The following is a 17,044-nucleotide window of genomic DNA, read 5'->3' as shown; positions in this document are numbered from 1 at the left end:
AGAAATGCTGGTTTTCCAGTCTGTACAGTGCATGTTTTTCAGAGTCCTAACACAAAAAGCTGTCATCATCTGAAACACAACAGAGCCTACTAGTCTGTTACCTTGATGTCTCTCCCTCCCCACTTCTCACTTTTACTCTGTAAAGGTCAGACATTCAGCTGTCTCAGAGTGTTTACTTCAACACAGAGGAACTGAGCAGAAGGAGAGACAGCAGAGAGGAGTAGGGTTGACAGACTGGTGACAGAGAACAGACTGAAAGGGGAAGATGGGGAAATAGACAGAGCGCATAGAGGTGATGTGACGTGCAGTGAGAGAGCAGGCAGATTCACCAGGCCACATCTGCACTATTGCTGGCCGTTAGTCACTCACATTGTGTCTTGCATCCTGTGGAAAACAATCAATTCCATAAGGTCGAGAAGAGCCTGTAAATGCATTGGGAAAAAGGGTGTGGCTCCATGAAGGTGTGGCTTTTTACATTTGAACAAAAACAACGACTACTATTTAAATATGTGGATTGGGAGGCTAACCCTAACATTGAAATAAGACCATAAAGCACATTTTTGTTTTCATGATCTTTTTCAACGATGTAGATGATTTTGACTTTGTGGGTGGCTCATCTAGTGGAAACCGCTCAGCTTTTGCCTCCAGGACAAGATTCATCCCAATACATTTCAAACTGCAGTGGGCAGAAATTCATTAAGACAATTGTTGCTATGGTTTCAACAGAAACCACAGGCTGAATTAACTGAGACTTGCAAAGAGGGAAGAGAGATAGAAAAAGAAGGAAGCCATAGAACAAGGGGGTGACAGGCGCCTGGATAATGTTTTGTGGTCTTGACAATGTCCAGGGGCATGGAGGTGGTGATGAGGGTTAGAGGTGAGCAGGTGGTGACCAGTCCATCACACTGGCACAAGGTGGCAATGATGAATGTCTGGTCATCTCCAAAATATCCCTGTCCGTTGCTGCCATGGTAATGATTCTCTTGAGGTTCCCTTCACCCAAGGTTGTCAGCAAAATGCAAAACGTCTTGTATTTTTTTCTCTGCCTACACAAAAAAGGATGAGCAGAACCCTTAATGAGTGACTGTGTGAGATGAGCCAAGTAATTAACATCAAATAATGCATATAAGAGATGCATTCAATAGAAAACCACTGGAAGATTTTCTCTAACCTGCTCGTAGCATGCCAATGAAATACTGCGCAATATTACCAAACACTTTTTTAGCCATTTAATGGTTCTTGGGGGAACATGGATATACAGAAGCTTGATATGATTTTAAATCAATGCAAAATCTTTACTTGATTTTTTCTGCTTTGCCAAAAGGCAGGCAGACCATGATAACTACTGTGTGTGTGTGTGTGTGTGTGTGGCCCTGCCAAGCTGCCGGTAGATCTGGTTGCATGACCACCAAATGACATATGAGGTATAATTTTCTTCTGATATTTTAAGGGCAAGCATACAGTAATACATTCAAGGCTTCTCTTTTTTCAGGTTTTTGTTTCAAGACAGTAAAATATAAGTTATGCAGGCAAAGCTAGTCTTAAGGAGCGATCTAGGCATGTATGTACATTAGGTGGGTGCTTTTCAGTTCAACTTAGAGCCTGCTAATAAAATACATAAACACAGAACAAAACAACATGTCAATCTGGTTAGATTTGTCGTTTGCTCACTTCAGAATCCAACATTTTGTCATATTCCAATATTCCATATTGTAGTATTTATATACACCAGTGATTAGAACACAAACAAACCAGTATCAAAAAGCACAGAATAAATAATAATAATAATAATAATATACACCCATCAGTAATGACAGGGGGATAACAAGTGTGGGACAAATCTCTCTCATTCCAAATTCACTAGTGCCCTGGAGCGTTTCCTGAGCCTGACCACAAACCAAGGTTCACAAACATGAAAGGTTCACATAGCAGGAGTACGTCCTGCTACTAGGAGTAATATCTACATGTAATTAACAGAAGTTAAATAGAGACAAAAATTGACGGAAAGTTACAATACAATTGGGAAAGAATAATAACATTTGGTATGGAAAAACTACAATGAACTACAGAAATAGGCCAAGCAGCTGGGTTCAGGCTGCCCAATGAAACACCCAATATAATCTGCTTCCAACACAACACTGTCTAAATCTCATCCCCAGAGAAGTGCAAAAAAGCACATTGCATTTAATCAAAGTCCAAATGATTATTTACAGTCACCCCCAGAATTATTGGCATCCTTGATTAAGATGAGCAAAAAAGACTTGAAAACTACTGATGTCACGCCCTGGTCGAAGTATTTTGTGTTTATCTTCATGTATTGGGTCAGGCCAGGGTGTGGCATGGGTTTTTGTATGTGGTGTGTATATATTGGGATTGTAGCTAGTGGGGTGATCTAGCAAAGTCTATGGCTGTCTGGAGTGGTTCTCAATCAGAGGCAGGTGTTTATCGTTGTCTCTGATTGGGAACCATATTTAGGCAGCCATATTCTTTGAGTTTGTCGTGGGTGATTGTCCTTAGTGTCCTTGTTCCTGGCTATGTGTTAGTGTACACAAGTATAGGCTGTTTCGGTTTTCATTACGTTTTTGGTAGTGTTTGTATTTAGATTCGTGTTTTGTTTATTAAAACATGGATCGCAATCTACACGCTGCATTTTGGTCCGACTCTCCTTCACACCAAGATAACCGTTACAACTGAACTACATGTATATTGTATACTCAAAAATAGTTATTTTATACTAATACAATTGGCCAGAGGAGATTGTCTATCAAGTAAAAAAAAAAAAACATGAAAAAGATAGGAGCATCCCTGTACTCTCTCGTGGCCAAATACCTCTATTTTCACATTATCCAACAAATGTAAACGCCTGGAGTTTGCTTAACAACATTGGCAATTGGATTGGAACCGGTGCTATTGTCAGATTACATGACAATTGAGCTCTTCGGCCACACACCCCAGTGGTGGGTTTGGTGTTGAAAGAAAGATGCATATGTGAAAAGTACCTCATACCTACTGTAAAATATGGTGGTGGATCTTTGATGTTATGGGGCTATTTTGCTTCCACTGGTCCTGGGGCCCTTGTTAAGGTCAACGGCATCATGAACTTTAATTAGTACCAGGATATTGTAGCCAAAACCTGGTTGCCTTTGCCAGGAGGTTGAAACTTGACCACAAGGGGATCTTCCAGCAAGACAATAACCCCAATCACACATAAAAATAAACAACGAAATGGTTAATTGACCACAAAATCAACATTTTGCAATGCAATGAGGTTCAAGTCCAGACAGTTTCTAGCCATCTCTGTCTCTGGAGTCGAACCCCATTGAAAATGTGTGGTTTGAATTGAAGAGGGCAGTCGATAAACACAGACAAAGGATAACAGGATCCGGAAAGATTCTGTATGGAGGAATGGTCTAAGATCCCTCCCAATGTGTTCTCCAATCTCATTAAACATTTTAGAAAAAGGCTCAATGCTGTGTTCCTTGGAATGGGAGGTTGCAGGAGTATTGAAAACAGATTAAAATCATTTTGACCCCCATATGTTTTACAAAATGATGACTTGTTAAACAAAATCTATTTTATGAGAAATTGTATTTGTATGAAATGATATAATTTCCCCATTCATTTTGCGTACAATACAGCTCAGTATTTGTCTTACTATTTTATACAGTCTTCTATGCTCATCTTTATCAAGGGTGCCAATCATTTCTCAATTCAGACACACTTGAGTTCACTCGGCTACCTCTCTCGATCTGACTCATTCCCAGTGAGATAGAACACACAGAACATTACGGGGCGATTGCACGTTGCACTTTGAAGAATTCTTCATGTAAAGGTCATGATTTGCATGTTATGTGGGCTCATTTAAAATGTTAAAACAAAGCAACAAAAACACATTGAACGACTGCTAGTTTACCACAGTGGGTTGTAGCCGCTGTCTAAGGCTGAGGAAGAATGACCTACAGTACCTTTCATTAGGGGGTCCACTCTCCACAGTCTTTAGTGGAGGAGTAAATAGGCTCTTCCAAAACGAGCAGGAAAAAGCCTTAGTTGTCATTGTTATTGACGCAGAAATAGTTTTGACGTGGAGGACAATACACACGTCACACAGACACAGACCCTGTCAGCGGGCTTGCAGAGAGTAATTGAAGTAAAGCTCCACAATGTGCCCGCCAGTGCAGAGCCTAGATCAGCCCGTCCCACCTGCTAGTGCAAAAAGACTGCTTAGAGGGGCACTGCAAATCTACACAAACCACAAAAGCCATGCCACATTTACACCCTGCTTGGGCTGGTCTCTCTTAAAGGGACATGCACACAGTTTATACACAGAGAAGACACCTAGGAAGACACTGCTGTTAAAGGACACAGAGTAACGGGCCAGTCACATAAGGAGATGACAAGCCAGACACCTATGTGCTGCTAACCTTTGGCTCTCTGCTGGGTACTAAACGTCATAGCGACTCACTAACTGTGGAGAAAGAGTGTCTTATGACAGCACTGGTCACACAGTCAGTGGGAGAGTGCAGAGCTGTGTCTCAAGTTGCTTCATGGCATCAAAAAGTTCTCATCTCATTGTTGATAAAGTAGAGTGCAGTTTGCTTGACGATACTGAGGGCCCCCATTTAACTACCTCCTATCTCCAACTTTACCCTCATTGGTCTTGCTGGAAGAAACCAAACGCTCCATGATTTGGGCCTCACATTTACGTCATTTAGCAGAGACTTTTATGCAGAGTGACTTACGGGGTTAAGTGCCTTGCTCAAGGGCATATCGAACAGATTTTCACCGAGTCGGTTCAGGGATTCAAACCAGCGACCTTTCGGTTACTGGCCCAACACTCTTAACCGCTAGGCTACCTGCCTCACCTTCTGTTTGTGGACATTATCAGTCAGTGAGGGATCTGTAATATATCTGATCTAATCATTGTTTTTGCACATTAAAATATAGATTTTTTTTTCTCATACATGATACAATGCAATGCGCCGAATGGATATGCGCAAATACTGGAAGCACAATGTCGTTGAGGACATGCAGGTTGTTGATTATACTGGAGGGTGAAAGAGCGATGTTCCTCGACGCCATCACCTTTTCCTCATCTTTCTCTGACTCTGTCCTTTACTCCATCGGTTCCTCTTCATGCTCGTGACTCTTTCTTGGAGTGGGGCTTGTTTCCCAAGAGTGAGTCAATCTCAGCCACGGTCTGAGGAGTCATCTGTGAAATAAGCTGCAGGCATAACATGGAACGTCAGTTTAGGACTAGCCCAAAATCATTTGGTGATTGCTTGCTTGCTTGCTTAATCTAAAATGGAATCTTAAGTGACATTAAGGATGCCTAAAAATACAGATCTTTTTTTGTATTATATAATTATTTGTTACATTTCATGCTTATGACAATGACATTCCGTTTGACGAGCTCTGATTGAGTGTTCAGTGAAACGTGTAAAATCAGAGTGGTTAAACGTTGAGGGGAGGGTGGTTACCCTAAGGGCACCCAGGTTTTCCATCAGCTGGTCAGTATTGGAGACACCGAGCAGCACTGAGCTCACTCCCTCACTGCGCAGACACCAGGCTACAGGAGGACAGAGAACAAGGAGAGAACACCGAGAGGGATCAGAGATGGAGGCTGAGTTGATGTGGCAGATTGACACTTTCTATTTAAGTCTGCGTTTCAATTGGAAACAGTATGTTAGAGTGTCAGACAGAGACATTAGATAACAGAGATGGACAAAAAAACAAAGACGCATGTACAGACACACACACACACACACACACACACACACACACACACACACACACACACACACACACACACACACACACACACACACACACACACACACACACACACACACACACACACACACACACACACACACACACACACACACACACACACACACACACACACACACACACGTCGCTCATACCGATGGCCAGCTGTGCGGAGGTGCAGCCTAGTCTGTCAGCCATTAGGCGGAGCTCTTTGATCTTGGCCAGCTGCTTGCGTCCCTCCTCGCTGTTGACCCGCTCCTTCAGCCACTGGTAACCCTGCACCAATATTAGACAGAACAAACAAATAAATATTTAATTGTGTCATCCACAGTTGTAGGCCTAATGGGCAAAAAGTGGTATAGGAACTAAATAAATCCAATCAAGTAGAAAACACAGGAGAAAATCCACTATTGAATGAATTGTATTTTGTCTGGAGAACTCACTTTTATGTTAGCCCTGGAGATGTCAGGTACACCCTCATTGTACTTCCCTGTGATCAGTCCACACGCAAGGGGAGACCAGGTCATTGCCCCTACACCTAGACAAGAGAGGGAGAGAAAGAGAAGAGACCCTCTCTCTCTCCCTCAGAAAGAGAGAGAAATAGAGCGAGAAAGAGAGAGAGAGAGAGAGAGAGAGAGAGAGAGAGAGAGAGAGAGAGAGAGAGAGAGAGAGAGAAAGAGAGGGAAAGAGAAGGAAATAGAGAGAAAGAGAGAGAGAGAGAGAGAGAGAGAGAGAGAGAGAAATGACAATGTTTTAAGAGTTCTCTGCAAGCAGCATTGTGAGGACATCTGGTGCTGTTCGCTGGACGACTGACCTATCTTGTGGTAGAGCTCAGGGAGCTGCACCTCCACCTTGTCCCTCTTGAAGTAGTGATACTCAGCCTGCTCACATACTGGTGGGATCAGGTTAAACTGACGCGCCACTGAGTACGCCTCCTGGTGGCAGGGAAACAGAGTAACATCATCATCACAGAGCCATTGACGAGCAGGAGCAGGTGTTGACTGGAATGTATTAGATAACAGGGAGAGATAACAGGGGACTCACCATGATCTCCATGGGACTCCAGCGAGAGGTGCCCCAGTACATTGCCATGCCCTGATTTATTACAAAGGTCATGGCCCGGACTATCTCTGCAAATGACATGAACCAACTTGTTACACGCTGGTAATAAACATACCGTACATTTACATTTACATTTAAGTCATTTAGCAGACGCTCTTACACAGATATTACATGCTTAGAATGCAAACCTCAAGACACTTTTCCGAGTGCATATTACACACCATAAAGGGTTGGGGGGCAGAGCAATAAACACATGACAATGGAGTAGAGGGACTGGTGTGACTGTGACTGACCTTCCATAGGGCTGTTGACATCATTACGGTTGGCAAAGACCATGTCCACATAATCCAACTGGAGTCTGGACAAGGATCCTCTCAAACCTGCAACGTAATGGGCATCATCGTCATCATCGCCCTTATTGTCGTTCTCACCACCGTCGTCAACGTCATTATCATCGCCACTCTGTATCCTTCATTTGACTGTACCTTCAATGATGTGCTTTCTGGAGAGTCCCCTTTCTGTCTCCGCCCTGTAGAGTGATGGAGTTCCAGTATAGTCAGGGGATGAATAGCAACAATACAGAGTCACTTTGTCAGAGCAATGGAGAAATAATGACTGTTACTTACTGCCCTCCCCAGTAGATCTTGGTTGTCACGACATAACTAGAACGCCTGCCAGTGAAATGGGAGGAGAGGTTAGAGAGCACAAGAATGAAATAGAATGTATCCTTTCCCGAAAACAGTGACACGACGTCAGCCACGGAGAAGCCAAAAGCATTTGAAAAAAGATCCGGCGGTGATAAAGCTTCTATTTTTTTTAAACGCTCTATGTTAAAAAAAACAATGTCTGTCTGTTCTTATGAAATTTGAAAAGCAAAGTTCACAGAAAAAGATTTACGATGTAATATAATTAGACAGGCAGCGGTTAATATCACCTCCATCCTTTCTTCTTGATGATGTTCCCTAGGGTGATTTCAGCCCTGTGGAGAGGAGAAGACGTGATGGAATGACAATATGAACAAACGGCAATAAAGAGTGGGGAGACTGAACGATGGACAGAAATAGAGGGAGTGGTAGATAGAGGCAGGCAGAGTGTATCGAGACAAAGAGAAAGAACAGAAGAGAGCAGTGGAGGATGGTGTACAAAGCTGACCTGCCGGAGGCATACACCTCTGCTGTGTCAAAGAGGTTCACCCCGGCCTCATAGGCAATGGTCATCAGGTTCTCAGCCATCTGAGGGGACAAAGAGAGAGAGAGAGAGACTGAGACAGAGAACATTTGGGACAGACAGAGAGATAGAGACTGGGAGATAGAGACTGGGACTGAGAATGAGAGAGAGATAGAGAGAGAGAGAGAGAGAGAGAGAGAGAGAGAGAGAGAGAGAGAGAGAGAGAGAGAGAGAGAGAGAGAGAGAGAGAGAGAGAGAGAGAGAGAGAGACACTTTACCAGACTTCACCAAAGAAATTGTGAAAAACAGACATTGTCATCATACAAGAAACATGTTGTAGAGGAGACGGACCCACTGGTTGCCCTCTAGGTTACAGAGATCTGGTAGTCCCAGCCACCAAACTACCAGGGGTGAAACATGGAAGTGTCTCAGGGGTTATGCTAATTTCTTATAGAGCAGGCCTAACCTACCCTATTGAATTCATAAAAACAGGAGCATTTGACATCTGACTAGAAATGTATAAGAAAATTATCTCCACAGAAACTAAATGTTCTCCTGTGTGCTACCTATATCCCCCCACTAGAATCTCCCATACTTTAATGAAGACAGCTTCTCCATCATAAAGGGGCAGATCAATCATTTCCAGACCAGGGGAGGCTCCTCAGAGGAGGAAGGGGAGGACCATCCTACTCAGTGAGTTTCAAAAAAAGCATATGTTAGCTAGCTGGCTATGACTATCCAACACAACACTGAAACTCTTCCAAGTCAAGGCAAGCTTTTGGTTGAACTAATTTATTGTCACGGAGGCACGCCGGTGTAAGTACTAAATTACTTACTGACTGTACACTGTCATGTTACTGCATGATTGTAACGGGGTTTACTAACGCATTAGTTCTATTAGCTATGTTGACTGTGACGTTACTTTAGCTAATATGGTGACAATGATGTAAGCTGTGTGTAGTGGTTATGATATGGTTTGGCTTGGAAAGTTTTTTTTTGCCTGGTCACATACAGCTGATGTGTTGTGCATTGAAGTCCACAAGCGCAGGGAAAAGGTGAGAGGAGGAGAGCGCATAGATGCGAGAAGGAATACAACGTGGCTGCTATGAAAGTGCATCGTGTTTACGCATGATCAGGGGTGTATTCATTCCGCCGATTCTGTAGAACAACGTTTCTTAAACGTAAGCAAACTGAAAGAAACGGGGATAAACAAACATTCATTTGTCCAATAGAAACTCTCATTTGCAACTGTTGGACTGATGATTACACTCTGAGTGTATCACTCTCTGTCACCTCAACATTTTCTCTCGACCTGTGTGCACCTACGTGGTAATCTTTCATTCATAGGCTAGGTTGTAGCAACCTCGTGATGGCTATAGAGAAAATGTTTGAATCATGTTGTAGCCTAAACCCATCACTGTTACAGTGAACTGGGTGAATGGAATATGAATGAGAGTCATCCAATATACTGTAATAGAAATAAGGCTATGCTCATGAAAAGTAAAAATCGTCTTCCCTATTCTTAAACAGCACCGAGCGCCACTGTTCCAGACCCAGGGACATGTACTAGTCCTTGATGACCTAAACGCCAGAACTGGACAAGTACCTGACACCCTCAGCACATAGGGGGACAAACACCTACCTGGAGGTGACAACATTTCCTACCCAATATGCCCTGCTATACACCGCTGCGACAAAACAACCAACAACGAAACAGGGCATAACTCCTGCAGCTCTGTCGCACGCTGGGTCTGTACATAGACAATGTTAGGCTTTCTAGGGGACTCCTACAGTAAGTACACCTACAGCTCATCTCTTGGTCACAGTACTGTAGACTACTACCGACCTCAACCCAGAGTCCCTCAGATCACAGCAAAGTCACAGTCTACTTTAACAGAGCAATACTCAATCATGAGACATGAAAGCCAAACAAACTGAATAGTATTAATACATGCTATAGATGGAAGGAAAGTAGTGTGGAAACCTACCAGAAAACAATTAGCCAACAACAAATTCAATCTCTTTTAGACAACTTCCTGGACAAAACGTTTCACTGATATAGTGAAGGTGTAAACTTGCCAGTACAAAGCCTAAACAATACATTTGACCTCTCAGCTTCCCTATCAAATCTAAACATTTCAACCAGACAATCTAAGGAAATGAACAACAATGACAAATGGTTTGATGAAGGACGCAAAAACCTAAGAAAGGAATTGAGGAACCTATCCAACCAAAAACACAGAGACCCAGAAACCCTGAGCCTACGGTTTCACCATGGTGAAGCAGTACATAAAAACAAGAACAGCACGTCAGAAATCAGCTCAATTTAATTGAAGAATCCATAGAATCTAACCACTTCTGGGAAAATTGGAACACACTAAACAAACAACAACATGAAGAGCAGTCTACCCAAAGTGGAGATGTGTGGATAAACCTCTTCTCCAATCTTTTTGGCTCTATAACAAATAACAAACAGCAAAAACATATACATGGTATCCTAAATGAAATTATAAAATATACAGAACATAAATTTAAATGGGCTATACTTAAACTCTCTAACATCCTCCTCAGCTCTGGCATCTTACCCAATACTTGGAACCAAGGACTGATCACCCCAATCCACAAAAGTGGAGACAGATTCAACCCCAATAACTACCGTGGTATATTCATCGACAGCAACCTTTGGAAAATATTCTGCATTATCGTTAACAGCAGACTCCTACATTTCCTCAATGAAAACAATGTCCTGACCAAATGTCAAATTGGCTTTTTACCAAATTACCATATGACAGACCACGTATTCACCCTGCACACCCTAATTGACAAACAAACAAACCAAAACAAAAGCAAAGTCTTCTCATGCTTTGTTGATTTGTTGTATAAATGAAGAAAAGCGGTGTTGGGGGGAAAACATAGGACATTATGAAATCCATGTACACAAACAACAGTGTGCGGTTAAAATGGGCAAAAAACACACATTGATTTCTTTCCTCAGGGTGAGACAGGGATGCAGCTTGAGCCCCACCCTCTTCAACATATATATCAATGAATTGGTGAGCACACTAGAACAGTCGACAGCACCCGGCCTCACCCTACTAGACTCTGAAGTCAATGTTTACTGTTTGCAGGAGATCTGGTGCTTCTGTCCCCAACCAAGGAGGGCCTACAGCAGCACCTATATCTTCTGCACAGATTCTGTCAAACTTGGGCCCTGACAGTTAATTTCAGTAAGATCATAAATACAAATTCCACCTAGACACTGTTGCCCTAGAGCACACAAAAAAACTATACCTACCTCTGCCTAAACATCAGCACCACAGGTAACTTCCACAAAGCTGTGAATGATCTGAGAGACAAGGCAAGAAGGGCCTTCTACACCATCAAAAAGAACATAAAATTTGACATCCCAATTAGGATCTGACTTAAAATATTTGAATCAGATATAGAACCCATTTTCCTTTATGGCTGTGAGGTCTGGGGTCCCATTCACTAACCAACAATTCACAAAATGGGACAAACACCAAAATGAGACTCTACATGCAGAATTCTGCAAAAATATCCTCAGTGTACAACGAAAAACACCAAACAATGCATACAGAGCAGAATTAGGATGATTCCCAGAAATCCAGAAAAAATGTATTAAATTCCACAACCACCTAAAAATAAGTGATTCTCAAAGCTTCCATAACAAAGCCCTCACCTACAGAGAGGTGAACATGGAGAAGAGTCTCCTCTGCCAGCTAGTACGTGGACTCTGCTCACAAACATAAACAGAGCCCCAGGACAGCAACACAATTAGACCCAACCAAATCATGACAAAACAAAAAGATAAATCCTTGACACGTTGGAAAGAACCAACAAAAAAACAGAGCAAACAGGAATGTTATTTGGCCCTAAACAGAGAGTACACAGTAGCAGAGGGACCACTGTGACTGACCCAAAATGAAGAAAATCCTTGACCATGTACAGACTCAGTGAGCATCGCCTTGCTATTGAGAGAGGCCGCCTTTGGCAGACGTGACTCTCAAGAGAAGACAGGTGGAAACCAAGCTGCACTTCCTAACCCCCTGCCTGTATGACCTGTATGACCATATCAGAGACACATATTTCCCTCAGATTACAAAGAAGTTGATAAACTCCCATATCTATTAGGTGAAATGCCATAGTGTGCCACCACAGCAGCAAGATCCGCGATCTGTCGTTACAAAAGCAACCAGTGGAGCACAAACACCATTGTAAATACAACCTATATGTCACGACTTCTACCGAAGGTAACTCCTCTCCTGTTCGGCGGCGCTCGGCGTCGCGGGTTTACTAGCCGCCACCGATCCCTTTTTCCTTTTCTGTTTGTTTTGTCTGTGATTCTTTTCACACCTGGTTTCATTGCCGTTTAATTTCTGTGTGTATATAGGGTACCTGTTGCCTGCCTTAGTACTTATTAGATTTGTGTGTATTGTGCGCGATTATATTTGATGTTGGTTGTGTTCACGATTACGCACGTGTATGTAAAGTGTCACGAGTTTCTGAGTATCTAGAGCATAGTTTTTGGATTTTCGTCTGTGCCATTTTTATATTGGTGGACTATATGATTAAACACTCTTCTCAGACATCCCTGCTCTCCTGCGCCTGACTCCTACACCTCTCACCGAAACGCACGTTATCACACTATATCTATCCGTTTATGTATTTTCACTTTCGTACATAGCCAATAATATAACATTTGAAATGTCTATATTCTTTTTTTTTTTTATGGTGAGTGTAATATTTACTGTTCGTTTTTGATTGTTTATTTACCTTGTTTCCTGTCTATTTCACGTGCTTTGGCAATGTAAACATATGTTTCCCATGTCAATAAAGCCCTTAGAATTGAGCAGCATATAGAGCTGGAGCCCAGTCGTTCCGATGAGATGCCTGTAGAGAGTACAGAGCCCCAGCTGATGTCTGGATCCAGGAGGTGTTTGGGGGGGGTAGCATATAAAGAAATTAGGTGGAGGCCCCAACTTGATGTCTGGATCCAGGTGAAGATGTCTTTGAGGGAGCAGCATGTAGCTAGAGCCAAGGGTGTGTGAAGTCCCAGCTTGATATCTTGATCCCGATGAGGTGTCTTTAGGGTATGAGGCTGATGTCTTGATCCAGGGAGGTGTTTGGGGGTAGCATATAGTTAGGGCCCAGCCCCAACTTGATGTCTGGATCCTGGTGAAGTGTCTTTTAGGGAGTAGCATGTAGCTAGAGCCCCAGGGGTGTGTGGAAGTCCCAGCTTGATGTCTTGATCCCGATGAGGTGTCTTCTTTAGGGGGCATGAGGCCCCAACTCTGGATCCTGGGTGAAGATGTCTTTGAGGAGCAGTATATAGCCACAGTCCAAGGTGTGTGAAGTCCAAGCTTGATATCTTGATCCCGATGAGGTGTCTTTTCAGGGGTAAGCATACAGCTAGGGCCCAGTAGATCCGTTGAGGAAGAGGTTGTCCTTGTAGAGTTCCAGCTTGAGTCTTTGTCCAGTTGAAGGCTCTTCGGGTCTCTTCGACCCTAATGGTGCTGAGACTGAGGGATGCTCCTCTTTTATGGGAAATAGGGGTGTGGTTTAGCCAAAGATCGTTTCTATTGGTGGACCAGGTGTGCATGCGGTGTGCATGTGAGAGGCATGCTTGTCTCTTGGCCAATGAGATTTTTCGTTTTTTTCGGGTAGGCGTCTGTTCGTCTGTTAGGTGTAGGGGAGCCTCTATCATTGAATCCTATGGAGAATTATATGGAAAGGATGGAACTTTGCTTTTGGGGTGCTGTATAGGATGTGGGGTCCCAGAGGTGTGAGGTTAATTTTAGGTAAGACAAGACGTCTAAGGGGTCAGAATAAGCCAAACGTGGAGTTTCTGTGATGAGTAGAAGTATATTAGATCCTCCTCTGAAAAAGTAGTGTTTGACCTCTGTGTCTCCATTGACTTGTGTGTTAGCGTCGGGAGCGGTCTGCTCTTGTTGGGGGTTTGGGCCTGGAAGGAACCCAGGATAAGGTTCTGTAGTTTCAGGAGTCGTTGGGGTAGGGGTGGACATCTGTGGGATTCGAATGAGACTATAGTTGAGTTTCTAGGTGACCCATAGGTCTATCTGTAGGCTTTCAAAGGTGGTGGACATCTTTTTCCGTTTTTGGAGTTTGCGTTAGAGTGCAGAAAGGAGCGATGTAGAGTTGAAGTGAAGGTCGTGAACTTTGGTCATATCCAGGTGTGTGGGGAACTTGTAACCTTGTTTCTTTGTTGAAGGGTAGTGGTAGGTAGTGTTTCTGAGGGTAGTTTCAGTTTGGCCGGCTTGGAAGTGTTCCTAAACTGTTCGTCTTTAGTTGGTGCTTTTTGACGGAGTATAGCTTCCATCGCGTTTTCGTCCATTTGGGATCCTGGGCATATAGTAGATTTGGCCGTGTTGTTTAGTTAACGTCCACTTGGGGAATGGGAGGTATGGGTCCAGAAAACTTTTTGGCTGTATCCAGTGATGTTTGTCCTCCGAAGGTGATGGGACCACTCCAGAAGGGAGAGACTTACCTGGGGGAGGGGGGAATACTTACCTGGGGAGGGTCTGGTGTAGGATGTTGGTATTGTTCTGGGTTTTTTTGTATGTGGGTGTATGGTGCAGGGGTGTGAGTGTGGTGGGCCTATATAGTAATTTGTATTATTTTGCTCCTAAGTTGGAGATACGGTCATCAGGATGGGTAAAGAAGTCTCTTACATCTGCGTCAGTGTGGTGAATCCAGTTCTTTGTAGAAAAAGGTCTTTGTCTTTAGCTGGGGGGGTGGAATCCTCTTTGGTGGGAAGGTAAGATCTTGGAGAGGGGTTTTTTTTTGTTGATGAAAAAAAGGGGGGGGGGATCTTTGGGAGGAATCCTCTTCGGTGGAAAAAGGTGGGTATTTGGGGAAGGGGTCTTCTTTGTTGAAAAAAAAAAAAAAAAAAAAAAAAAAGGGGGTTCTTTGGGAGGAATCCTCTTCTGTGAAAAAAAGTTGGGGTATTGGGGAAAGGGGTCTTCTTTCGTTGAAAAGAGGGGGGTTTGTATCTTTGAGAAGAATCCTCTTCGGTGGAAAAAGGTGGGATATTGGGGAAGGGTCTTCTTTCGTTGAAAAAAAAAAAGGGGGTAGTGTAGGTGGTGTATATCCAGGGGTCAGGAGTAGAGTAGGGTTATTTTAGTTGGTATGTAATCTAAGATTTATTTTAAACCTGTTCACCATCAAACCAATCCAGAAGGTACAAGGGTGGAAAAAACCTTGTATAGGGTCAGATTTGGGAGGATCCCAGTAGGTGTAAGGAATAACATTTCCTTGGCTTGCTGCGTCCATACCCTACATCCGGCAACGCAGCGGTGACTCGCCAAGTGTTTGGTTTCTAGTTTTGAGTCGGTTGATCCACTTCCATCTCTGACACGTGGAAACCGGAGGGGGGAAGGGATGGGTTGCACTCCACATCATATACGCGCGGGTCGGAGGGTACGGGCGCGGCCGGCCAAAGTTGTAGGCCCCATGGTAGCCCACTTGTAGATTAACCCGTTGGTTGGGTTAAAGGACTGTCTGTCTGTAGGGTTAAGGTTAGGTATGGCTTAAGAATGGTTAAGGTTAGGGTTTAGGTTAGGGTAAGATATGGTTTTTTAAGAAGGTTTAAGGTTAGGGTTAAGTTTAGGTATGGGTTTTGAGATGGTTAAGGTTAGGGTTAGGGTTAGGGTAAGGTATAGAAAAGGTTAAGTTTAGGTAGGTCTGTCACCTCAACTTAGGATCAGGCAAAGCCCTTGAGTTGCGTCCCTTATGCAGGTACGGTCCTCGGTTGGTTGCCATGTGTCCATGTCGAGTGGTATGGTCATGATGTCCAGGTCCGCTGTGTCAACGGAGGTGGAAAGCATAGTGCAACTTAGGAGTTTTTACTCTCTTTCAGATCCTTCTTCTTTAGCTCCATGTTGTCTATGTATCAACCTCAGTGTTCGTCAGTCTTTGGTCCTGGATGTTTTCAATCATGTGTATGATTGGGAGTTATTCCCTTCCAGGATCCTAATTCCAAATCAACCCATGTCTAGTCGAATCCAGCTGGTCTGTATGGGTATACTCGGCGTAGGATCAGGCAAAACCATCGAGTTGCGTACCTTGTGCAGGTCCGGACCTCAGTCGGTTGCCATGTGTCCCTGTCAAGTGGTCAGTCTATAACAGCCAGTGGTTTGAGTAGACAAAGACCAGAAGGCGAGCCCTCTATACGGTTGTCATGCATCCGCCCCTGGAGTCACGTCCTGTGTTTCGGTCGGTGTATGGAGGGTTTGGAAACCGGCAAACCTTCTCTGGCTTACGTATGAAACGTCCGGCAGTAGTAGAAGTTAATTGGGTGTTTCCATTCCAACCATCTCAGTCGTAGGTAATTCAGAGGTTTTGGGTAATAGTGACCAGTGGAATTACTCCCTTCCAGGATCGTAAAGTTTCCAGAGGTATATCATCCCTAGACAGTGAATTGGTTCGTAGTCCAGGTAAAAAATGGTTCGGTTGTCCAGGCTAAGTACGGCGGGGTAAGGGGTCCCCCAGTGGGTTATTCCCCTGCGGGGTCCGATACCTCGCCAGACATCATCTGGGCACCCCAGGGGTTATTCGGCAGACGCGATCCTCCAGCCGCAGCGCATAACCCAAAAGCCCCTCTTTTGGGTATCCCAACCCGCTAGGAGGAAACACGCGCTACTGAACCTACTGCCAATCCAGATCTAATCTGGGGTAGATAGTGGTCCAGCGCGTTACGTGAGTCTCCCGTGTGTAAGGGGGCTGGGAGGGTTGAGCCGATTGGTCTGCCAACAGGCCCCAGAGGGGTCCCGAAGGAGTCCGGTCTACCATTTCCTCCCGTCTTCTTGCTTGGTGTATGGTTGGGCCTGATTGCTTAGGGTCTACTCGCTGCGGGGAGTCGACAAAACCGTGCCCCCAGAGTAGTTGGAGAAAAAGGTTCTCGTCCGTTGGGGGTGCTGGTGGGTATCTTCGGTGAGGTGATTTGGAAGGATGGTGGGATGGTGAAGGTTCTAGGTATATAACATTTAGATATTTAGATTATATTTTG

At 43.9% G+C, this 17,044-nt stretch overlaps 1 pseudogene; it reads right to left on the bottom strand.

Annotated features, from left to right (window-relative positions):
• Positions 1-1,214: 1,214 nt before the first annotated feature.
• Positions 1,215-17,044, bottom strand: part of LOC118390411 (voltage-gated potassium channel subunit beta-2-like) — a 99,596-nt pseudogene continuing 83,766 nt past the window's right edge.

This window comes from Oncorhynchus keta, chromosome 11 (assembly GCF_023373465.1).
Source record: "Oncorhynchus keta strain PuntledgeMale-10-30-2019 chromosome 11, Oket_V2, whole genome shotgun sequence".
Taxonomy (NCBI): domain Eukaryota; kingdom Metazoa; phylum Chordata; class Actinopteri; order Salmoniformes; family Salmonidae; genus Oncorhynchus; species Oncorhynchus keta.
Note: the sequence above shows the minus strand (reverse complement) of the source record. Positions and strands in the feature narration are given on the sequence as shown.